At 44.6% G+C, this 26,638-nt stretch overlaps 1 protein-coding gene across 2 annotated transcripts in view; it reads left to right on the forward strand.

The window, feature by feature from the left end:
- Window positions 1–3,138, forward strand: part of ITGB1BP2 (integrin subunit beta 1 binding protein 2) — a 37,805-nt gene extending 34,667 nt beyond the window's left edge. For both annotated transcript variants that reach the window (XM_063937149.1, XM_063937150.1), the window contains exon 12: window positions 1–3,138. This exon is cut by the window's left edge and continues 1,599 nt beyond it. The gene's annotated coding sequence lies outside the window, so the exon portion shown is untranslated.
- The last annotated feature ends 23,500 nt before the right edge of the window (window positions 3,139–26,638 follow it).

The raw sequence follows: 26,638 nt of genomic DNA on the forward strand, positions 1-26,638 counted from the left end.
TCAGGAAGGTGACGGTAGTGACAGGCAGAGCTGAAGACACCACCAGGCGTGCAACCTGAGAGTCCACCGGAGGTGGGGTTTCCCAATTTTTACTGATCTCTGCCGCAAAAGGGATAACGAGCCAGCATCTGTTTAGACAGTGAAAATTTCGAACCTGTAGATTCCCAGGATTCCTGACGTATGTCAACCAGGTGGTCAGAATGGGGTAGAAGCAATTTAGTCACCTTCTGACATTTAAACTTATCTGGTTTCTTAGAGGTAGTAGGAGGCTCCTCGTCATCCTCAATCTGAAGAATGAGCCTGATGGCCTCTAAAAGGTCAGGGATATCCACTTGTGTCAGAGTCTCCCCATCTGAAGTATCTGGATCAGTGTCAGTGGGGTCAGTGTAAGCGCCATCTTCATCAGAAGAAGTATCCGGGACATGCGTGGAGTGTGAGGAGGAAATGGCCCATTTAGAGGACCCCTTGGTCTTAGGCGGACGAGGGTAAGCTTTCTGTTTAACCAGAGACTGTTTTATTTGTTGTAACTGAGCAGACAGAGTATCTGGCTATGGCGGATTAACCGCAGGGACAATATGTGGCTGTAATGGCACAGGAGGTCCCATAGGGGGCGTAAGTCTAGTTACCAGCATAGTCAGTTGATTTGAGAAGGTAGCCCATGGCAGGGCTTGATCTGCCCCTGATGCTGTCGACTGTCCCTGGTCTTGCAGAGACCCCAGTACCTGAACCCTCAGCTGCTATATTTTCCTCATGACCATCCATGGCATCCGCACTGCCTGGTGCAGGATCTGCCCTGGAGTCCTCACTCTGTTGAGCAGACATTGTGCCTAATTCTGAGTTGATCGCAGCAGCAACTTTGTTAGCAATTGGGCAAAACCATGTGCACTGCAGGGGGGACAGATATAACGTGCAGAGAGAGTTAGTGTTCAATCTGCAATCTAAATTGCAGTGTAAAAATAAAGCAGCCAGTATTTACCCTGCACAGAAACAAAATAACCCACCCAAATCTAACTCTCTCTGCACATGTTATATCTGCCTCCCCTGCAGTGCACATGGGCCCTCATTCCGAGTTGTTCGCTCGTTGCCGAGTTTCGCTATATTGCGATTAGTCGCTTACTGCGCATGCGCAAGGTTCGCAGAGCGCATGCGCTTAGTTATTTTACACAAAAGTTAGGTATTTTACTCACGGCATAACGAGGATTTTTAATCGTTCTAGTGATCGGAGTGTGATTGACAGGAAGTGGGTGTTTCTGGGCGGAAACTGGCCGTTTTATGGGCGTGTGCGACAAAACGCTGCCGTTTCTGGGAAAAACGCGGGAGTGGCTGGAGAAACGGGGGAGTGTCTGGGCGAACGCTGGGTGTGTTTGTGACGTCAAACCAGGAACGAAACTGACTGAACTGATCGCAGTGGCAGAGTAAGTCCCGAGCTACTCAGAAACTGCAAAGAAATTTCTATTCGCAATTATGCGAATCTTTCGTTCGCAATTCTGCAAAGCTAAGATTCACTCCCAGTAGGCGGCGGCTTAGCGTGTGCAATGCTGCTAAAAGCAGCTAGCGAGCGAACAACTCGGAATGAGGGCCATGGTTTTGCCCAATTGCTAACAAACTTGCTGCTGCGATCAACTCAGAATTACCCCGATTATTTGTAAGCGTAACCTCAGGGTGACCAAAAGTACAATAAGAGCAGACAGAATACCTGGCAAGAAACCCCCTTACAGTGTGGCTGCAAGTAGACCACAAAATATGGAATTTAAGAGGTATACGGTGACTGTAACTTCACAGATAAAAATACCAAACAAGTATATCCTGTGAAAACACTATATCTATAGGACCCTGACGCACATAGCCCCCTCAGGGTATAGAATATAGGGATAGCAACACCTGTGGGATACACGGAATAGAAATCACACGGCAGCTACTGGCACACACAATCAGTCACATGTTCAATGCAGTAATAATTATTACAAACAACAATAAAACTGCACTGGACTAGCAATACTAAGTAACTGGACTACAGAGTAATGCTATATAGTAATATAGATATAACAATGCATAGTGAAACCGGATGTATATCACAGGGTACTCGTACTAAATAACCGTGAATGTATGCACTCTTTCTTAACTAACGCTGTCTAAAGACATGTAGAATACTCAAGTGTCCTGTAAATGCACAGCGCTGGATGCAGGCGGCTTTACAGAGGAGACAGAGCCCAGCAATCCCAGGATCAGCGCAGCATGTGAGAAATGGCGTCCTGACAGGGAGTGAGGGAAGCAGAGAGAAGCAGCTTCAGGGTGGGAACATTTACAGTAAATGGCGCCTAGGGCTGAGGGAGGGGCTACAGGTCAAAGCCTTATCCCCTTGCTGGACTTCACCACCGGGTACTGCGGGCCTTGTTAAAACGGATTTTTAGTAAAATCCGACCTGTGCCCTTGCTCTGGTGGTCTAGTGGGGTCCCTGTACGGCCACAGTGGCCAGCACGCGCAGTCCGTCTCCGAGAGACCGCGCCGGATCGCAATTTCACAGGGTCCTGCCTGGGGGACCCTCTTACCTCCTCCCTTGGTGCGGCCACGCGATCCTGGAGAGCAGCAGTGATCGTGTGTGTCCTGATGGAGACCGGAGCCCTCCGCTGTAAGTACCCAGCAACCAGGGCGCGGGAGTATACAGCGCCGCTGGGGGAGGTGATGGAGCTGCAGCATGAGATGTCAGAATGACATCTAGTATACAATACCTATGCTGCAGCCCTTGAAGTCTTCTATTTTCTTTTAGAAAAGCTCTTTTCAGTGCTGCTGGAGAAGCCCTCCCTCTTAGTGACCTGCTTGCAGGCATCAACTTACAAACTGAGCTCCTGTGCCTGGAGGCGGGGTTATAGAGGAGGCAGCGCTATGCATCTTAGGAACAGTCAAAGCTTTTAGCCTGTTGGTGCCTCGGATCAAGATCCTACTCTACATCCCGATGTTATTTCCTGTGGAATACAGTGTACCCCGCTGCAGAAAGAGTGTTAACAATGGTAACTCTACCATAACACTCCTTTTGTCTTTTTCCCAATAGTACTGTTACATTTTTCCCACTCAGCTAGTTTTATGTTTTATTTTGTTTTTCCATTTTATAAATAAATATTTGTAGTTATTTTGATTGAATCGGAGCAACATTTGTACCTTCTACAATAAGTACTTGGGTCTGACTCTACACGTGAGTTAGTCATCTTAGAATTACAGGTACACCATTGAAAATCCTGCACCCTCCATTCCAGCTCTATGCCAGATTATCGGTTTTGACAGATTATGGGTGGTATCCTGTCCTGCCGGCAGCCTAACTAAGCCTCCAGCTGCCTATCTAAGCATCTCCCACAGCCCATGTAGACACTCCCACCCGCAGCCTACCTACCCCAGGCACCTGTTGTTTCCGGATTAAAAGAGGTGACGGACCATCAGGTGCCGGATAATGTACCTGTCTGAGAATACGCCATGTTTATTAATCACAGGCACATTTCTAGTTATATGATTAATTTCTGTTCATATGAATCTCCATAACATGAATGTCTTGCTAATATACACATGAGATCTGTTATCCAGGAATCTATTGTCCATGAAGTTAGAAACAAGAAATGAAAACAAGTAAATAATAGGTGGAATTTGTTTTGTACTATTATCACACCAACAGAGACCTGGTCATACAGTTTGGGAGCCAATGTATAGATAGTAGGTCGACTACATGTGGTCGACATGGTAAAAACGTAGACAGTGCTTAAGGTCAACAGGTAGAAAAGGACGACCTCGCATTGGTCGATGCAGGTTTTTTTTTTCACATGGTCTTCAACTTGTGCTTGATTTACAATAAACAGAGTTACAGGAATAGTAAGCTGTGCCAACACGCAAAGAGAGCCCACGAGGGTACACATTTCAACTAGTTTGGGTCACATATTAAAAGACCATTTACACCACAAAAAAACCCTTTAACTTGTGTCGACCTTTTTGTGTTGACTATTTCCATGTTGAGCTTTTGTTACTCCGCCCCCCTCCTCCAGTGCGCTGTGCAACAATGCTGCTGGATGAAAACTTACAGTATAAACTTTTGTCGCTACCAATTAGCCCTGAAAGTTATGATAGGACTCACAGGGACTGATGAGTTATATTCAAATCAAAATAATTACTATAACTCTCACCAGGTGCCCAGTGAACTAGGATACTATTGCATTGCACAGACTGTTTTGCTTGGGTAATCTGGAGTTAATTGTTATAAGCAGAAATTAGACTGTTTAATTGATAGATATTTGGGGAATTTGGGATGGCCTCCTCCCCTATCATTATTTGTTTGTTTTTGCGTTTATTGCCCACCAGTGGGTGTTGGGCAATGGGTGGGGTTTTAATCAGTGAACCTATACCTTACACATGTTTGTATTAGTTCATATTAGAGTATTGTAGGCTGATTGATCCAGGGTGTAGGACTCTAAGGGAGTAGGCTCAAAGGGAGACAATATATCATTTTAATATAAAAACCTGGACTTAAATTGGACGGAAACAGAAAGAAAACATCTAACAACACAAATAACAGATGAACTACTTATCAATATCAACTGTATGTGCAAATTTATCACCCTCCAACTTTCACTGTGTGAACACTATGCAACCCATATGCAGAAAGGAACATATGTAAGATCGAGTTTCCATCCATAATCAGGATCACAAAGATCTTCACTGGCACAACTGTGAGTTCACGTTCTTATCACACCTAACAAATCCTTTCTGGACAATGGGGGTAATTCCAAGTTGATCGCAGCAGGATTTTTTTTTTTTAGCAATTGGGCAAAACCATGTGCACTGCAGGGGAGGCAGATATAACATGTGCAGAAAGAGTTAGATTTGGGTGGGTTATTTTGTTTCTGTGCAGGGTAAATACTGGCTGCTTTATTTTTACACTGCAATTTAGATTGCAGATTGAACTCACCACACCCAAATCTAACTCTCTCTGCACATGTTATATCTGCCTCCCCTGCAGTGCACATGGTTTTGCCCAATTGCTAACAAAAATCCTGCTGCAATCAACTTGGAATTACCCCCAATGAGCACTGTGGGCCTAATTCAGAGTTGATCGCAGCAGCAAATTTGTTAGCAGTTGGGCAAAACCATGGAGGTCATTTCGACCTGATCATAGCTGTACTAAATATAGCACAGCTACGATCACTGACACAGACTTGCGGGGGGACGCCCAGCACAGGGCTAGTCCGCTCCGCATGTCTGGTCCAGCCCCACCGCACAAGTACAAAAGCATCGCCCAGCAGTCAATCCGGCAGATGCGATCGCTAGGCAATGTCGGCCGTCTGGCATGCGCCGGCACCACTGCGGAAAAGCTGCAGCGTGCGATCGGGTCGTAATGACCCCCCATGTGCACTGCAGGTGGGGCAGATATAACATGTGCAGAGAGAGAGAGATAGATTTGGGTGGGTTATTTTGTTTCTGTGCAGGGTAAATAATGGCTGCTTTATTTTTACACTGCAATTTAGATTTCAGTTTGAACACACCCCACCCAAATCTAACTGTCCCTGCATATGTTATATCCCCACCTGCAGTGCACATGGGGGGTAATTCTGAGTTGATCGCAGCAGGATTTTTGTTAGGAATTGGGCAAAACCATGTGCACTGCAGGAAAGGCAGATGTAACATGTGCAGAGAGAGTTAGATTTGGGTGTGGTGTGTTCAATCTGCAATCTAAATTGCAGTGTAAAAATAAAGTAGCCAGTATTTACCCTGCACAGAAACAAAATCACCCACCCAAATCTAACTCTCTCTGCAAATGTTATATCTGCCCCCTGCAGTGCACATGGTTTTGCCCAACTGCTAAAAAATTTCCTGCTGCGAATAACTTGGAATTACCCCCATGGTTTTGCCCAACTGCTAACATATTTGCTGCTGCGATCAACTCTGAATTAGGCCCAGTATTTCCATGTTTTTGATGCACTTACAATTTAAAATTTCTCCTTCAGTTAGTTGTATGTTTATTTGCAGTGTTCACAAACATCTTCATGCACATGCTGAACCTAGTGCATATCATTTTGTCTTTACACACTTGCGAATCATGTCCTCTCATTTTTAACACCTCTTTCAAGTTCAACTTCAATTTCTGTACATAAACTTTCTGCTGTAACCAAATTTTAATGCCACTGAACATTTCCAACACTGTACTTTCACCTGCATTTCTGCAATTCTACTGCTCTGTTCATCTTACAACCACCATTCCATACTTGCCTACCCTCCCGGAATGGCCGGGAGGCTCCCGAAAAACGGGTGACCCTCCCGGCCCCCCGGAAGAGCAGGCAAGTCTCCCGATTTCCGGGGGTCACCCCCTGCCCGCCGCCCACTTAGCGAGTAAAGTGGGCGGTCCGGGCAGGCGATGACGCGATACTTGTTGAATCGCGTCATCATAACCACGCCCCCTGCTGTATAATGCCAGTAATAGCGGCATTACACAGCGGGGGGAGTGGCTTAAACTATGTGATCCAGAAGCCACACCCCCATCCCGCCTCTGGCCCACCCCGTTCCACCTCTGGTCCGCCCCCATCTGGCCTCTGGCCCGCCCCCTTGTCACGTCCCCTTACTGGCCGCCCCCCCTGCTGAGCCGACCGGCTGCTCTCTCCCGGAGAGAGCAGCCCAGAAGTCGGCAACTATGCACCATTCCTATTTCCAAATTTATCATACTATTTACCTCCTCCACACTACAGCATGTCTAGCCTGTCACTATCACCCCCCAACACTCCTTGTCTGCCATATCCTTTTCCCTGTCCCCTGCTCCCACCTCTATCCTTCTCCCCTAGTCTCCTACATTTCCTCCTCTCTCCCCTCCACTCCACTGCCTCACTTCCACTCCTCCTCTGACACCCCACTGTCATTCACCCCTACCCTTTATTTAGTAAGGATAGAATAGGAAGAATCGGAGGAGGGGTAGCAATGTATGTGAAAAAAAGCATAAATGCTACTTTAATACAAAATATTGAAGACAAAACTGAGGCCCTTTGGGTCACCATAGAAACCAGGGAGAAGGACATTATTCGCATTGGGGTGATCTATAGACCACCAGGCCAGGGGCAGGATTTGGACAGGAACCTATTGTTGGACATCACTAAAATGGCTTTAAAGGGAGAAGTCATAATCATGGGAGACTTTAATTTACCTGATGTAAATTGGGAGGGGTCCTTTGCAAGTTCAGCTACAAGTGGCAAATTTCTACATTCCTTACAGGGAGCATCTCTCAAGCAATTGGTGAGAGAGCCCACTCGCAAAGACTCAATTTAAAATTAATTCTTACAAATGGTGATAGGATATCCGACATATATGTGGGTGAGCACCTGTGATCCAGTGATCATCAAGCAGTATGGTTTAGTATAAAGACAGGATCCAACTCCTGTCACACAAAAACAAAGGTGTTGGATTTTAGAAATGCTGACTTTGCAAAAATGGGGAGATGTTTAAGTGATTCATTGGTAGATTGGGGGAACTTGGAAGGAGTGCAGGAGAGGTGGGAAAAACTGAAAAGTGCAATACTAAGGGCAGCAGACCTTTGTATCAAAAGAGTTAGGAAAAGCACTAGGAAAAGGAAGCCAGTGTGGTTCACAAAAGAAGTATCAAATAGTGTGAAAGCAAAAAAGATGGCTTCTACGAAATTATTATTACCAGTTATTTCACATATTCCGCAGCGCTTTACAGAGAATATTTGCCCAATCACATCAGTCCCTGCCCCAGTGGAGCTTACAATCTATATTCCCTACCACATGTACACACAGACACATTCACACTAGGGTTATTTTTTGTTGGGAGCCAATTAACCTACCAGTATATTTTTGGATTGTGGGAGGAAGCCGGAGCACCCGGAGGAAACCCACGCACGTACAGGGAGAATATACAAACTCCACACAGTTAGGGCCATGGTGGGAATTGAACCCATGACCTCAGTGCTGTGAGGCAGTAATGCTAACCATTACACCATCTGTACTGCCCCATTACAAACAGACTCAAAATAATAACGACAAAGAGGTGCATCTTGACAGACGGAAGGATGCTAAGAAAGTGATCAGACGTGCAAAAGCAGAAGCTGAGGAGAAAATGGCCTAGTCAGTAGATAAAGGGGCAAAACTTTTTTTTAAGTATATAAGTGAAAGGAGAAAATCAAATGGAGGAATAATAAGACTTAAGACAGAGAGTGAGCATTTGGTGGAGGGAGACAAGGCAATAGCAGATCACCTAAATAATATTTTTTGCTCAGTATTTACTACAGAAGAAGGGATGGGGCCACAGTTAAGTTGCAAGGACATTCATAAAAATAAGGCAGATGAAAGTACATTTACAAAGGAGAAGGTCCTAACAGAACTTTCAAAACTAAAAGTGCATAAATTAATGGGACCAGATGGGATACACCCAAGGATACTCAAAGAGCTAAAAGATGTGCTGGTTACACCTTTAACATAATTATTTAACCAGTCACTAAATACAGGTGCTATTCCAGAGGACTGGAAAAGAGCAAATGTAGTTCCACTGCACAAAAGTGGAAGCAAGGAAGAAGCAAGTAAATACAGACCAGTAAGCCTTACATCAGTAGTAGGGAAAGTAATGGAAAAACTATTAAAAGAAAGAGTTGTGGAATATCTTAAATCAAACAACTTACAGGATCCAAAACAGCATGGATTTACTGGTGGGAGATCATGCCAAACAAATCTTATTGACTTTTTTGACTCTGTGACGAATATAAAAGATCAAGGGTGAGCTGTATATGTAGCATATCTAGACTTTAGTAAGGCATTTGACACTGTCCCACATCACAGACTGCTAAATACACTTGAAAGCGTGAGGGTGGATTATAAAACAGTTAAATGGATAAGAACCTGGTTGCAGGATAGGAAACCAACAGTTGTAGTTAATGGAGTGCAATCTATGGAGGGAAATGTTACCAGTGGAGTACCCCAGGGACCTGTACTTGGTCCAGTTCTCTTTAATATCTTTGTTGGTGACATTGCAGATGGTATTGAAGGGAAGGTATGCCTTTTTGCAGATGATACAAAGATATGCAACAGGGTAGACACATCAGGAGGGGTAAAACAAATGATTGATGACCTAGGTAGGCTTGAGAAATGGTTAAGAATGTGGCAACTACAGTTGGCAACTACAGTTTAATGCTAAAAAATGCAAAATCATGCACTTGGGTCTCAAAAACCCAAAGGCTAAATATAGTATCAAGGGTACTATAATGGAAACTACTGAGGAGGAAAGGGATTTAGGAGTCACTATTTCAAGTGACTTGAAGGCAGGAAAGCAATGCAACAAAGCAATGAGAAAGGCAAGTCAGATGCTTGGTTGCATTGGGAGAGGAATCAGTAGCCGGAAAAAAGAAGTGATAATGCCACTGTATAGGTCATTGGTGCGGCCCCATCTGGAATATTGTGTCCAGTTCTGGAGACCATATCTCCAGAAAGATATAAATACATTAGAGAGTGTACAAAGAAGGGCAACTAAAATGGTGCATGGCCTACATCACAAAACTTACACGGAAAGGCTAAAAGATCTTAACATGTATAGTTTGGAGATGAGAAGGGAAAGGGGGGACATGATAGAAACTTTCAAATATATCAAGGGTCTTAACAAAGTTCAGGAGGGAAACATTCTTCAAAGGAAGAGAAGTATTAGAACTCAAGGCCATACACTGAGATTGGAGGTGGGGAGGTTCAGGGGAAATTTAAGGAAAAATTACTTCACAGAAAGGGTAGTGGATAAATGGAATAGTCTACCATCAGAGGTGGTAGAGACTAAGACTGTAGAGCAACTTAAACATGCTTGGGATAGGCATATGAATATCCTTACAAAGAATTAAGGTTCAAAAAGGGTTGAGATTGCCTAAAGGATAAAAAAAAAAAGGGGCAGACTAGAGGTGCCAAGTGGTTCTTATCTGCCGTCAAATTCTATGTTTCTATGTTTACCCTACCTTGGGCCCAATCACCCACCACTTTGCCCTACTCCCTCCCTCCTCTCCCTACCTCACCTCATATCCCTCTGTACCGCACTTTACTCTCTCCATGCTCAACTGCTGCAGTGTCCCTTCCTAGCCCAGGAGCCAGCACCCTCACTACACCCTCTGTACCCCTGTCTTCTAAATCCATCTCACCTCATTGCTACAGCAACCCTGATAATCTCATTCACATCACTCCCTCAGACTGTCTCCCTCTCTTCTGTGCCCTCTGGAATGCCAGATCTGTCTGTAATAAAGTGGTCCCCACCCATGACCTTTTCATCTCAAATTCCTTGCATCTCCTAGCCATTACTGAATTACCCCCTCTGACACAGTTTCTCCCGCTGCTCTCTATGCTGGGGTCTCACATTCTCAAACACCCCCCAACCTGGGGGTCGCCACGGTGGTGGTGTTGGGCTCCTACTACCCTCTAGCTACTCATACCAACTTATACCACCAGAACCATCCCTTACAGTCTCTACATTTGAGGTCCATGTCATACACCTCTTCCAACCTGTTCATCTTCGGGTAGCTGTCATTTACCACCCCCCTAGCATGCCCTCCAAAATAATTCCTTGACAACTTTGCTTCCTGGCTTCCTCACTTCCTCTCTTCTGACATTCCCTCCATTATTCTAGGTGATTTCAACATCCCTATAGATAACCTCACAAAATCACCTGCCTCTAAACTCCTTAACCTCACCTCTTCTCTTGGTCTCTCCCAGTGAACCTCCTCCCCCTCCCATGTGAGTGGAAGCTCACTGGATCTGGTTTTCACTCACTGCTGTGATCTTTATGATTTCTCTAACTCCCTGTTCCCCCTCTCTGACCATCACCTGCTCACTTTTAACCTATCTCTATCTGCTTCTCCATCTATACCACCTAAGACATCACAAAGCGTAACACTGAGGCTATTGACACCTCTTCCCTGTTTGACTCACTGCTCTCTCCTATTCTCTCGCTTTCCTGCCCTGAACAAGCTACTTCCCTATACAATGCATCCCTTACCTCTGCTCTTGACTCTGTCACCCCATCAACCACTATTTACCCTCGCAGATCGACACCTCAACCCTGGCACACCAAATGCACCATATATCTGCACAAATGCTCACGTAGCGCTGAGTGACAGTGGAGGAAATCACCCTCCAAGGCCGACTTCCTTCACTACAAATTTATGCTCTCATCCTACTTTGCTGCCCTTACCCTCTCTAAACAATCTTACTTCAACCTAATCTCCTCCCAACCCTCAAACCCCCAGCGCCTCTTTGCCACTAATAATTCGCTCCTCTGCCCACCCCCGCCTCAACTCTCCTCTTCACTTTCTGCTCTTGACTTTGACCTACAGTACTTCACATCCAAAATTTGCTCCATCCATCAGGACATAACATCCCACTAGAACCTGAGCAACCCCCCTCCTCCATTTCCCGACCCTCCCTCTCCTTCCTTCCTACCATCTCTGACATCTTTCTTCCCTGTGTCTGGAGAGGAAGTCATGGTCCTCACCCCCCTCAACCTCCCCACTTGACCCTATTCCTTCCCGCCTTCTCCGCTTCCTCTCTTCTGCCTGTTCCCATCTTGCCCATTTACTCAATCTCTCACTCTCATCAGGCACTGTCCCTTCTGCCTTCAAGCATGCACTTGTCTCCCCTTTTCTTAAGAAACCTATCCTTGATCCAACCAATCTCTCCAACTACCGACCCATCTCTCTTCTTCCTTTTGCCTCCAAACTCCTTGAGCGTATTATCTACATCCGCCTCACTATCTGTCTTTCTTTCTTTCTTCCCACTCACTGTTTGACCTATTCCAGTCTGGTTTCCATCCTCAGCACTCCACTGAAACTGCCCTCACGAAAGTCTGCAATGACCTCCTTGCTGCTAAATCCAGGGTCGACTACTCTCTGCTTATTCTCCTTGACCTCTCTGCTACTTTTGACACTGTATACCGCCCTCTCCTCCTGCAAATCCTTTACTCACTTGGTTTGCGTGATACTGCTCTCTCCTGGCGTCCTCCTACCTTTCTGACCATTCCTTCTTTGTCTCCTCTCCTGACTCCATCTTCCCCCCCACTTCCTCTACCAGTAGGTGTCCTCCAAGGTTCTGTTCTTGGGCCTCTCCATTTCTCTCTCTACACATCCTCATTAGGTGAGCTCATTAGCTCTTCTGACTTAAAATATCATCTCCATGCTGACGATACTCAAATCTACCTTTCCTCCCCTGACCTCTCCCCTGCTTTCCTCACTCGTATCTCCAACTGTCTCTCTGCTATCTCCTCCTGGATGTCCCAACGCTTTCTTAAACTTAACATGTCTAAGACTGAGCTGATCATCTTCCCTCCCTCCCGTATAACCTCACCTCCCACAATTTGATTTTCCATTGATGGCACAACTATCTCCTCTAGCCCCCAAGTGCAATGTCTTGGAGTAATCCTTGACTCCTCCCTCTCCTTCAAACCACACATTCAGTACCTCTCAAAAACCTGCTATTTCCAACTCAAAAACATCTCCAGGATCAGACCCTTTCTCACCCAGGATGCTAATAAGACCCTCATCCACTCACTGGTCATCTCCAGATAGGACTACTGCAATCTCCTCCTATCTGGCCTCCCTCAAAAATGCCTCTCTCCACTTCAGTCTATCCTCAATGACGCTGCCTGTTTTATCTTCCTCACCAAACATACTACATCCACATCCCCACTCTTGCAGGACCTTTACTGGCTACCCTTCTCATTCAGAATTTAATTCAAGCTTCACACACTCACCTACAAAGCCCTCACCCACTTCTCTCCCTCTTACATCTCTGACTTTATCTCTCTTTACATTCCCACCCATCCTCTTATCTCTACTAATGCACGCCATTTCTCCTGCCAACTGATTGCCTCTCCCCACTCCTACCTACAAGATTTTGCACATGCTGCTCCATATCTTTGGAATGCTCTACCTCTCCCCATCTGACTCTCCACCTCTCTACAAAACTTCAAACAGGCTCTCAAGACCCACTTCTTCACCAAACTCAGCCAACTCTCCTCCTAACCCTCTTGTCTATGCTCACTGTCTACCCCTTCTGTGTCCCCCCGGTCTGTTAGCCCCTCACCTTTTAGATTGTAAGCTTGCAAGAGCAGGGACTATTTCCTCGTGTTACTTTCCTTTTCTTACTTACACTGTCTTATACTCCCTTTGATGGTACCTAACCCCGGGTTTTCTATACCTGTCCTATATTGTCTTGAACTGTAAGTGCTGTTTTCTTGTTTGCTCATTTGATTATGTACTGTGTAATGGGCACTGCAGATCCCTTGTGGCGACATATAAATAAAGGATAATAATAATAGGTTCATAGTTTCTAAGGTTGAAAAAAGACAATTTTTCCATCGAGTTCAACCTGTTATTGCTCTCCTACACTGTAATATTTTTAAGACTAATTTGACTGTGGTAAATGTTTAGCCATTATGTCAATTCCTTTTTTTTATTTTTATTTTATTTTATTTTAATACTATAGTGCAGTGGTTTTCAAACTTTTTTGAATCACGGTGCCCTAGAATATCAGAATTTTTTTCACGGCACCCCTAGGCCAAAAATGTCCTATTGGGAAATTTAGAAAGTAATATTACATTAAGTAGATCACATTTATATGTCATCCTTAGGGTCAGTTGTGTGGTGAGGGACAACATTTGTTTCTGTTTGGCCACATATTTTATGACTGGCAGCCACCAGCACTGGTTTTGCCTATTATATTGACCATGACTAATTTGAATTGGTCCTGGACCACCAACCCAGGGCACCCCTTCAAGTGTTCCGAGGCACCCCAGGGAGCCACGGCACACAGTTTGGGAACCTCTGCTATAGTGCATGATTTACCCACCATAACCATGTATATCCTTATCCATTAGGAATTTATCTAGCCCATTCTTAAAAGCAATGACCGAGTCCGCTGTCAAAGTCGGAAAAATATCATGCTACACGTTGCCATATATCCACCCCATGCGCGTGCCTGCTGCACGTGCACATTCTCTCCCGTGCGTGCGGATACTCGCAGCCGCATGATGGCGCCTCGGCCATGCGCTCGAGCGCGTGGTATGTGCATTTACGGTAGAGTTTGTGTGCGTCTAGCGGGCGACTCAATTGTTAAATAATAAAACCAAATAGTATGTTTTATAGATAATGTTCCCCTTAATAATGACTGTAAGTTTGTTTAATGTAAATGATCGCTGGACAGAGGAATTCCTCTTTGTATGGTACGAAGGGTCAGACAGGGTTTGAACAGCTGTGTCTGGTACCTAACTAAATAACATTTTATTAGAAACAATCCGGTGCTGGTTAGGTAAAGATTAATCGCTCCTGCGTATAGTTATGGCCATTAGTATTTTCTGGACATTAACTATATTTGCGATTCATTATCCATGCGGCGGGAATCTTCAGATTCCCTCCCACCTGAGCAGTTTGATATAGTCGCAGCCCACCTGTTCAAACTAACCTATGACCTTTTGTTATGATGCGAGGAGACATTCCTGTGTCCAATGAACAATGAGATTATAGGTCCCTTTGTAGTATACTGTACTCAGTGTATATAAGATCAGCCAGCCTGGGCAGCTCTCTCACTCTCCACAAACGGTTTTCATCTTGACTAACTTGGAGCTGGTACCAGAAAGCTGCGCAGCGATCATTCCCAGTGTGTGTAAGTAATTCTCTGCAAACCAACTTATTCTCTGTTTGTAGTGGCCATTCCCTCTCTCTCTGTTATAGTATAAGTTTGTGACGTTATTGTATATTTCTGTCTAGATATTCTGTTAGAATTATATGTTAGTTTGTAGTGTATGACTTGTAAACTGTTTCCCCTTTTCAATATAACTAAAAGCTTGTTAGTAAAGGTGTTGGAACCTTAGCAAGGTATCGTGTGTTCATTACATTGCAGAGGGTAATAAGAGCGTCTCGATCGCTCAAATCAGCTTTAGTATTAACAAGGTTAAGCAGCGTTATATCGCTACAGTAATTCAGTACAAGGTTTTACAGCATAAGAGTATCCTTTCGGTGTGTTACATTTAAGGTTTACTGATTGTCATCCTGTGAGCGTCTGCGCCGCTCGTGTTCTCCTCGTGGACTCGAGCGTCCGCTACGCTGGTAGCGTAGCATTACGGTAGTCGCCCGCCTATAGCGTGCTCGACACCACGCATTAAGCTGTGAACGAGCGTGTCGCATGTGCGTCTCGATCACGGCTGAGTGTATGCTACGCTAAGTGCGTACCCTTACGGTACCCCATACGCCAATTGCGTACTGTGTCTCTTACCCATTATTGTGAATGTTATAAGATAAATAGTTAGCTTTATCAATTGGCTGCTCGTCCGTCCTCCACATATCCGCACTAGCGAACACAGACTTTATCTGTCAGCAAGGGCGGGAAGGCAGTATCCCTTCGTATCGGGATACAGTAGTGCTGGCTAGATAAGCGTCTGTTTCGCTACGTTGAAGGAGTGCTGGTGGAATCCGGAACCGGAGGTAAAAACAATACGCTAGTGTCTTTTAAAAACTGTTTTATTTCTGTTTTGCGTACGCAGGCACGCACACACCTGTATTTCTTTTCATTTGTGTATTTTCACATATCACTTTCCTGGTTGCCATTTCACAATTGATAACGTGCTGAGAAAGATTTGTTGCTATTGGTAGTTAAAGAGTAAAAATAATACGTTAAGGAGTAATTTGTAATACACGCGCACGGCTTGCCTAAGATACAAGGAAGTTTGGTGTGGTGTTCAGTAGATGATTACAGTTAAAGATCATCTACATTGATATAAACGTGTTAAATTGTATTTCTGTGGATATACCTGGCTGGCGTACACATGTCTCTAACAAAGGGCGGGACTAGTGTACGCGACGCAAGGGCTGACGCACGGAGCGTTAATTACGCAACGGAGCGTCTGGGTACGCCCACATAATACAAATCACACGATAGTATTGTTTTAGTTAAGCGATAAGGAGGCAACGCGATAATAGCACAAATCGATCTCAGTGTCCAAAATTTTAAGCTAATAGATCCTTCTCTAGTTGTAACTCCTCGGGATTAGCCTGTGATACTGAATGAAAGGGATTTCTGCGCAGAAACGAAAGTAAAGAGTATATGAGGTGAAAGAGTGTGTATACATATATATAAGTTTCTAATTTTTGGGGTTGAACCAAAGGAAATCATCGAGTTCTCGTGAAGGTACATACGTGTAAGTGACTGCATGGTGGCTTGGGAGGCATCCCTTGTTAAACATTTAAAAAAGAGCATTAGAGTATAGCAGACCAGGAGGTCTACTGTAGCACAGACCAGGAGGTCCAGACAGACCAGGAGGTCCAGGTACAGCAGACTAAGAAGTCCGCTATAGATAAAGAGTAAAAGAGCACAACACCAGAAAGGGTTGGTGCGGTATTTATATAGGCCATTAAGCTCAGGCTGAAGGAATTCGCAGCCGCAATTTTCGATTCCACTGGTCGCTCTGCACATAAGATTAGTTGCTTATGTGCAGAACGATTGTACTGCACGTAATTGTGTGCATTAGTTAGTAACTTGACCCAGTACCATTTGCGTACGCTAGAGGGGTCATAAACGCTATTTGTACATTCTAACGTGATTTGTGTAATTTTTTTTATTTTAAGGGAAGTTCGCTGGTCACTTGGGAACTATCCAACAACCAATAGTTACTGGAAAGGGTTAAGTGCTCTTCGGATCACACCCACATGTTCCAGTAAATAGAGGTTCAGGTCACAGGGGCCCTAGGTTGAGTACGCCAGCGCTAGAGCAGTGTGTGGGCGTATTGGTCGATGTGGGCGAGTGAGTGGAGTACTCGGTAAACTTCCGCCGCCGGCCTACCCCGGACATCTTGGTTTTTGTAAGGGTTCGCTGAAGACCCTGATTTGAAGGTCAGAGGTAGTGAAAGCAACACCTGCAAAGATGGGGGCCAGTTGTTCAGGTAGGGGGCGATCAACCTCGGTTCGGGTTGATTTAGTAAACCGACCAATCGGGTCGGCAAGGTATGTAATGTGTGAGAAATACGGTTCACACACAGAAGTTTTGTGCGATGAATGGGAAAGAATGACTGTGCACGATGGGGAAAAGTTCCCACGGGTAGGCAGTTTTAGTCCCGAGGTGTTACAGAATCTAAGGAGAAGGATATGTCTCATAAAATCTGCAAAGAGACGGATCAAACATTATGATTATTTACAGTTATGGCAACAGGAAGGTGAAATACAAAGAGGATTGGCTCAAGCAGGTGGATCTAACCCTATCAGAAAACTGATAGCCACCGCGCCACCACCACCATACATAACGGGAGAGAAGATGGTTGCAGAGAATGGCACACTGGTGAATGATAAACATGCACTTAGTAACTGTATAAATGTTAAGACTAATGTAACCAAGATTGTTGATGCTAATGTTAACCCGTGCAAGCTGTACCCTGTTTTAAACTTTCCCCAGGATTGTGACCAAGAGGATGAACCAACAACAATATTGGCACTCTCTCTAGCAGCCACCATAGCAGAAACAACAGTGGGCACGGCCCAACCCGTAAGATTAGTATCAAAGGCCCCTAGTGGAGGGAAAGGTGAGATCGTATCAACCGGTAAGTACGGCACCATACAATATGCTGAAACCATTTCACCACATGCTGTAGAATCTACTCAGAATGATGTTATTGGACTTAATCCCGTTAGGGTAATTGCAGTGCCAAATGGGAAAACTGACACTTCAGGAGTCACTCCTCTCAGACACATCGCCATGCACTGCCCCTTTTCCCAAATGGAATTAAGATCAACGGTGTCTGAATTCCCTGATCCTAGGAAAGATCTAGTTGCAAGCCAGGAATACATTAGAGAGCTAGGAAATACTGTGGAGCCCAATAACAAAGACTGGCAGATATTGCTGAGGGCATGTTTACCCTCCAATGTCGACTCAGCGAGATTTTTAGCTGACTGTAAATTAGATGAGGATGTACCCCTTACGGATGTGTACAACCAAGATAATGTAAAGAGAATAAATTTACAGTTAAGAGTATTTTCCAGCTGTTGTCAAATGGAACTAAATTTTCTCCATCAAACAGAAAGAGGGAGAAACAGCAGCTGATTATTTTCATCGGGCACTATAGGATATGGCTAAGTATACAGGCATAGAAGACATTAAAACAAATGTGAATCATAGAGAAGTAGCAGTATCTGTGTTAATGGATGGTTTAAAGGAAGTATTGAGGACGAGGGTACAGACCACCCAACCATGTTGGCGAGGTCTGTCGGTGGCTACTTTGAGAGAGGCCGCTATTGATCATGATCGGAATATTCCCAGACACAGGGAGTCGCAGAGAGATAAGTTAATGGCCGTAAGTATACAGGCCCTGACCACAAGGCCACCTCAGTATAAATCTCAGACCCCTGTGGGTAAGTCAAATGTGGTAACTTGTTATTACTGTCATAGAGAGGGACACTATGCACGAGACTGTAGATCAAAGAATGCACAAAGATCATATCAACCCCCTAGACAACGACATGACACACGAAATTGGGATCAAGGACCGCAGAGACGGAGTTATGAGCCACATGCAGGGGAAACAAAAAGGTATCCCCCAAAAAGAGACAGGCAAGTCACTGATAGATCCCATTTACCCCCTTCACAGGTAATAGCTGCCAGCGCAATGCAGGGAGGCCACCACGCACCATAGGGGCGAGGCCACACCTGTAATCTGCAGCCAGTAAAATTAATTGCGAACCTTGGAAGTGAACCCGAGGTCACAATTGATGTAGCTGGTAAATCTCTAAATTTCCTTGTAGATACGGGGGCGGCCAAGTCAGTGATAAATTCGACCGTGGACATGAGAACCACTGGTAAAACAATTCCAGCCATGGGAGTAACAGGAGTAGTACAACACTACCCTTTAAGCAAACCTGCAGAGATTACGATAGGGCCTTTGCATACCAAGCATTCTTTTCTGTTGGCTGCATCGGCTCCGACTAATCTCCTAGGGAGAGATTTACTGTGCAAAATGGGATGCGTCATATACTGTACTCCTGAAGGTGTGTTCTTGGACATACCCGAAAACCACGCTCAGGAAGCGCAGGATATGCTAGACTCCCCAACAAGATTAATGTCACACACTGTTGTTGTAAATAGGTGTCCGTCCAAGGTAGAGGAAATGATTTCCCAGATACCGGAATCACTCTGGACCAAGGATGGACAAGACACTGGATTCATGGCAAACGTAGCCCCAGTAGTTGTGCAAGTAAAAGATGGTAGGATAGCTCCAAAAATCCCACAATATCCTCTGAAGCCGGAAGTGGAGTTAGGAGTTTTCCCTGTAATAGAGCGCTTGCTACAACAGGGCATTCTGGTAAGAACGTCCAGCACTGCCAATAGTCCCATCTTCCCTGTTAAAAAGAGTGGGGGGAGGGGTTACCGATTAGTGCAGGATCTAAGAGGGATCAACAAAATAGTTGAGAGTCAATTCCCCGTAGTGCCAAATCCAGCTGTCATCCTTATGCAAATCCCTCCCACTGCCAAATTTTTCACTGTAATTGACCTCTGCTCCGCTTTCTTCTCGGTACCTCTGCACCCTGACAGTCAATATTTATTCGCATTCACATACAGAGGAGTTCAGTACACTTGGACTCGATTACCACAAGGTTTCATAGACAGCCCAAGTATTTTCTCACAAGCTCTGCATGATTGTTTACAGTCTTTCCAACCAGAGAGTGGATCAATATTGATACAGTACGTGGACGATTTACTACTGTGTTCACATTCACTGGAAGCGTCCCTGAGAGATACGAAACAACTCCTGTTTCATCTTTCAGACACAGGACACAAGGTTTCCAAGGACAAGTTACAATTATGCCAGACCCGTGTGAAGTATTTGGGACACTGTCTAACACAAGGACTGAGACACCTTACCGCTGATAGAATTCAAGCAATTCGTGACATGACCCTGCCACAAACCCAGAAACAGATTAGAACGTTTTTAGGAATGTGTGGGTATTGCCGTAACTGGATCCCAGGTTTTTCCATACTGGCGTTACCTTTGCAGGAGATGGTCTCATCAAGCAAACCTGATCGGATTTCGCACACAGACGAATCTGAAATGGCATTTGAGAGACTTAAACAGTGCCTAACGCAGGCACCAGCATTAGGTATGCCAGACTATGGGAAACCCTTTGAGCTGTACGGAACAGAGAGTGCTGGGTGCGCAGCAGGTGTCTTAACCCAGAAGCATGGTGATGCCAGCAGGCCGGTAGCCTACTATAGCGCTCAGCTAGATACGGTAGCGCGATCCCTCCCCACATGCTTGCGAAGTGTTGCAGCAATAGCATTGCTAGTCACAAAAAGCGAAGATGTAGTGCTAGGACACAACCTCACAATTCATACACCACATGCAGTGTCAGCCTTACTGAATTCTGCCCAAACCAGACACGTCTCATCAGCGCGGTTTACAAGATGGGAATTGGCATTGATGGCCCCCGTAAACATCACCATAAGGAGATGCAGCGCATTAAATCCTGCAACGTATCTCCCAGGTGTGCCTGGACAGGCACAAAGGGTGGAGGATGAGAGTGATGGTGAAGGAGGATTTAATACAGGGGATGACACGCATGATTGTATGGAATATTTGACCCAAAATTTCACGGCAAGGCCTGACATCAGTGACAACCCACTGGAAGATGTAGATCTTACCTTCTACACTGACGGTAGTTGTCACAGACAGACGGACTCGGGAGACTTGTGTACTGGATACGCAGTCGTAGATGACCAAGGTACCATAGAAGCAGAACCGCTAGGCCCACCTCACTCAGCACAAGTTGCTGAACTGGTTGCCCTAACCAGAGCATGTGAATTGGCTAAGGGCAAATCAGCCAATATTTACACAGATTCTAGGTACGCCTTCGGAGTAGTCCATGATTTCGGAGCCCTATGGCGCCTCAGAAATTTCATGACGGCAGCTGGCACACCCGTAGCGCATGCAGCCCACATCAAAAGACTTCTAACAGCGATACAGGAACCCGACAGAGTGGCTGTTATCAAGTGTAAAGCTCACACATATAGCCAAGACCCGGTATCACTTGGTAACAACCGAGCAGATGAAGCTGCTAAATCAGCAGCCGGTAACCCCATACAAACAGATAGTACACGACTGATGGTATTTAATACTGTAAACACACAGAAATTGTGTGAAATGCAAAATTTGTGTTCCCCACAGGAAAAGGCAGTCTGGAGGTCAAAAGGATATGGCCAGGAGTCCTCAGGACTCTGGACAGATGGACAGGGTAAACCAGTGGCACCCAGAGCATACCTTCCAAGTCTAGCGGAAGCAGCACACGGGCTGACTCATCTAGGCAAAGAAGGAATGTGTAAGCTAGTAAGAGCTTATTGGTGCGCCCCAGGATTTTCCTCCCATGCGGGTAAAAGAGCAATGACATGTCTCACCTGCTTGAGGAAGAATATCGGAAAGGCAATACCGACAGAGCCATCCCATATCCCTCCGACAGATGGTCCTTTCCAGGTAATACAGATTGATTTCATACAATTGCCACCTTGTAGAAATTTAAAATATGTATTGGTCTGTATTGATGTGTTCTCAAATTGGGTTGAAGCATTTCCCGCGGCCACAAATACCGCTGTATTTACTGCAAAGAAAGTTGTGCAGGAATTTGTGTGTAGGTATGGTATCCCTAGAATAATTGAAAGTGATAGGGGTACCCATTTCACAGGTGAAGTCTTTCAAACAATGTGTAAGTTGATGGGAATTAATAGTAAGCTGCATACTCCGTACCGCCCCCAGGCGAGCGCGAAGGTGGAAAGAGTAAACAGCACTATTAAAAATAAATTGAGCAAGGTAATGACTGAAACAGGACTGATATGGCCTGAAGCTTTGCCAATCGTACTATACAGCATCAGAACCACTCCCAGGTCCCCTCTAATTCTGTCTCCTTTTGAAATTCTGTTTGGTCGACAACCCCATGTTATGATTAACCCCCAGGATGATTTGAAATGTAACAATGAAGTAACCGTAAAGTACTTGGTTAAGATGAGTAAGCAATTGAGGAATCAGAATGATAATCTAAAGTTGGTGATTCCTGATTTGCCAGACAGTAATTGTCATGACATTGAACCTGGGGATTATGTAATGATACGGAATTTTCTACGCTCAGGTTGCCTTATTAACAGATGGGAAGGACCATATCAAGTCTTATTGACCAGCACAACTGCTTTGAAGGTTGCCGAGAGAGAGACTTGGGTCCATTCGTCTCATTGTAAAAAGGTCACTGACCCAGAGAGGTCCCGTGATAAAGAACAGACGGTAGAGGTTGTATCACTAGAGTGTCTGTTCAGGGAGGATTGAGACGACACCTGAGCACTGAGAATAACTAGACCGGAAGCTTGTCGAGCCAGATTTCTTTTTTCCCATTTGTTATTTTCTCCAGTTCCCACCTCCCTCCTATTTCCTTTCCCCCTTCTTATTTTTCTCCTTTTACTCCTCTAAGATGGACTTGCCCCAAGAGACTGTGATCCGGATTTTCCTGTTGACCATGATGTTGACCAGAGCAGTCTGTTTCGGTGAGAGTACCATGGAGGTCGAGAAAGGATCGGGAATGGGTTCTGATGACCAGGATGCAGGCGTAGATTTCCAAGAACAACATAATCTCCGAGTAAAGGCGAGTATCAGAAAACGATCTGGTAGCATTGACAATAGAAGGAATTGTGAAGGATTGTTAGCTGAAGAGAACTGTATCTGTAGGCATTGTGACAATATAGTTGAGGATGGATGCATAAAGAAATGTCAGTCCAGTTTTAATGTCCACATGGACCGGCATCCATTGAGTGACTATCAGTCCTTAGTGGGTAAAGTGTTAAATCAGACAGACTGTTGGGTATGCTCTCAAGTACCTCAAGGCCATAGAAAATCAGGACTAGTACCATTCCCATTAACTGTAGGAGAGGTACTTGAGCTAAGTGGTGGGAGGCCGGTGGACAAGAGGTTTAATATCTCTAGTCCTCCTAGTTTGAAGCTCCACCAATATCATGTGGATAGGTCTTAAGTATGCTTTAACATTTCCAATCCCCGAAAGCCGGGAAATTGGGAAGTGTCATGGAGTAATCAAACCATGACCTTTTCATACAGACCCGACAGAATGCCCATAGACACAGAACTTATACGCCAGATAGCCGACCATAGGACATTTTTCCGGTATAGGTACACCTTAGGAAGTAGGACCATGCGAGTTGGAGAGGTATCACCAGGATACTGTGCACAGATCGTACAAATTGATACATGTACTAAACAGATGGGAGAATTAGGGTTAGGAGATTTCACATGGAAAATTTGTAACATGATAATGTCATACTCCGTCCTATATGTTCTGCCCGATGATGCATATTTCATATGCGGGAGGAAGGCGTATAAATGGCTTGCCCCAAACTCAGAGGGATTGTGCTATATTGGAAAAGTACTGCCTGAAGTAATGACTGTAACCCATAACAAAATGAAGGATATTCACCGCAGTGCCCAAGCTCCTTATACTCACACTCATTACGAGCACATCGTTAAACGGCACCTGATAGAGAGAACAGAGCATCCGGCCTCTGACCTGATCCATGAATCCACCGGGATTCAATTCCTAATCGCGTTAGATATCACTCGTACCGCCAGAGGAGTGATAAATTATAAATATATATCTGCGCTTGCAAATTTATTAGACAATATCACCGAAATGTATGACGACACATTCAGGTACACTGGGAAAGAGTTACAAGCCTACAAAACAGAACTGGTTCAGCATAGGATGATTCTCAATTACCTCACAGCTGTGACAGGTGGGTATTGTGTTACCCTGGCAACTCAATATGGAATAAAATGCTGCACGTACATTACAAACAGCACAGAGGACCCAGCCGAGGTCATAGACCAAAAGATGGATGACATTTTACAATTAAAGTGGGAGTTTCGAAGGAAACACAATCTCACACTCGCTGCTGTGGGTAATGAGCTGACCAGTTGGGTGTCATGGTTGAACCCACGAAATTGGTTCTCGGGCTTAGGAGAATGGGCCCAAGGTATTATTATGGATGTAGGGAAATTTCTTTTGTGTATTCTGGGAGTCGTCATATTGGATGGCCTGATATTTAGATGCGTTCGGGTTTTAGCGAAGCGTAAAAGTAATACCAGGGTGATGAGTCTAAGGAGCGAGGACACTGTACTAACAACTACTAATTTGATGTATGACCCAACGATAGAGACAATGTTGTGATGAAAATGTGATTCCACGGTCTGTTTCTTTCACCCGTTTCTCCTTTGTTTTCCTCCAAGGTACCAAGACATCCGCTTGGAAGAAGAATTTGACAACCTCTTTTATACAGACCATTGATGGACAATGCCATAGACCCCCATTTTCCCTAGTGACTTTAACTTTCACGATAGCCCAATACTTTAAAGATTGTAAGTCTATGGACATTGAGAAAGCTTTTTGCTCACCGTTTATCGCAAAAGCATCAGGAGACTACAGTCAACATGTACATCAAGACAAGACACAAGACAAGACCTCAATTGGCAAATGTATATTAAACTCACATAGTTTATGACTGCATTTACCATAATTGCTTCTTATCTTCATTCTACAACCTTCAGGTAATGACACACATAGTCGATAGGGAATATAGGCACAGATATCAGCACTCACATATCCCCCAATCATGTATCATCAACTAAAATGTGCTCCCCCATTTTGTTACAAAAAAAAAGCCGAAAAGAGCTCGGTAAAGATTGACAGCCCATCCACAGACCCGTAATACGGGATAGGAAGGAATTCAAATGTATGCTTCGCAATACCTCGAAGCTTGATCTAAAACACGTACGGCACGATGATACATGACCCCTCAAACATGGATTCATACACACATGCTTCTACTATCTCACTAGGTCATACCTTTTTCCCGCCTGATCCTCTTCTCCCTTACCTTAAGATTAATCACTCCTGCGTATAGTTATGGCCATAAGTATTTTCTGGACATTAACTATATTTGCGATTCATTATCCATGCGGCGGGAATCTTCAGATTCCCTCCCACCTGAGCAGTTTGATATAGTCGCAGCCCACCTGTTCAAACTAACCTATGACCTTTTGTTATGATGCGAGGAGACATTCCTGTGTCCAATGAACAATGAGATTATAGGTCCCTTTGCAGTATACTGTACTCAGTGTATATAAGATCAGCCAGCCTGGGCAGCTCTCTCACTCTCCACAAACGGTTTTCATCTTGACTAACTTGGAGCTGGTACCAGAAAGCTGTGCAGCGATCATTCCCAGTGTGTGTAAGTAATTCTCTGCAAACCAACTTATTCTCTGTTTGTAGTGGCCATTCCCTCTCTCTCTGTTATAGTATAAGTTCGTGACGTTATTGTATATTTATGTCTAGATATTCTGTTAGAATTATATGTTAGTTTGTAGTGTATGACTTGTAAACTGTTTCCCCTTTTCAATATAACTAAAAGCTTGTTAGTAAAGGTGTTGGAACCTTAGCAAGGTATCGTGTGTTCATTACATTGCAGAGGGTAATAGGAGCGTCTCGATCGCTCAAATCAGCTTTAGTATTAACAAGGTTAAGCAGCGTTATATCGCTACAGTATTTCAGTACAAGGTTTTACAGCATAAGAGTATCCTTTCGGTTTGTTACATTTAAGGTTTACTGATTGTCATCCTGTGAGCGTCTGCGCCGCTCGTGTTCTCCTCGTGGACTCAAGCGTCCGCTACGCTGGTAGCGTATCATTACGGTAGTCGCCCGCCTATAGCGTGCTCGACACCATGCATTAAGCTGTGAACGAGCGTGTCGCATGTGCGTCTCGATCACGGCTGAGCGTATGCTACGCTAAGTGCGTACCCTTACGGTACCCCATACGCCAATTGCGTACTGTGTCTCTTACCCATTATTGTGAATGTTATAAGATAAATAGTTAGCTTTATCACCGCCATTACTACTCTCTCAGGCAGGGAATTCCAAATATGTATTGTCCTTACTGTGAAGAAACCTTTCCATCTCTGTGTGCGAAATCTCCTCTCCTCTAACCTAAGCGGGTGTCCACGTGTCCTTTGATCTTATCAAAAACAATTCTCCTGCTAGCTCTGTGTATTGACCCCTTATATATTTGTAAATGTTAATCATGTCCCCTCTTAATTTCCTTTTTTCCAGTGTAAACATGCCTAGCCTAGCAAGCCTTTCCTCGTATTCTAGCATCTCCATCCCTTTAATCAATTTGGTTGTCCGTCTCTGAACCTTTTCTAGTTCCAGGATATCCTTTTTGTAGTATGGTGCCCATAATTGTGCACAGTATTCGAGATGGGGCCTCACTAGTGATTTATATAATGGGAGTATAACACTCTCATCCCTTGCATCAATTCCCCACTTTATGCATTCTAATACCTTGTTTGCCTTTTTTGCTGCATTCCTACTTTGGGTACTACTGTTCAGTTTGTTATTGTTGGAGATAAACCTCCTTCTATCAAGTCCCTTCAATTGTCTGTACGATACAGTTTGTTTACCAATTGATTGGGAATCCCAGGAAGCAGACAACACACGCAGTTTATGTCCACAAAATGAGACTGAAGCTACTTTATTCAGCATGACATTATATAGCAAAAAGGTACTTGCATG

The sequence above is a fragment of the Pseudophryne corroboree genome, chromosome 8, assembly GCF_028390025.1.
Source record: "Pseudophryne corroboree isolate aPseCor3 chromosome 8, aPseCor3.hap2, whole genome shotgun sequence".
Classification (NCBI taxonomy): Eukaryota; Metazoa; Chordata; class Amphibia; order Anura; family Myobatrachidae; genus Pseudophryne; species Pseudophryne corroboree.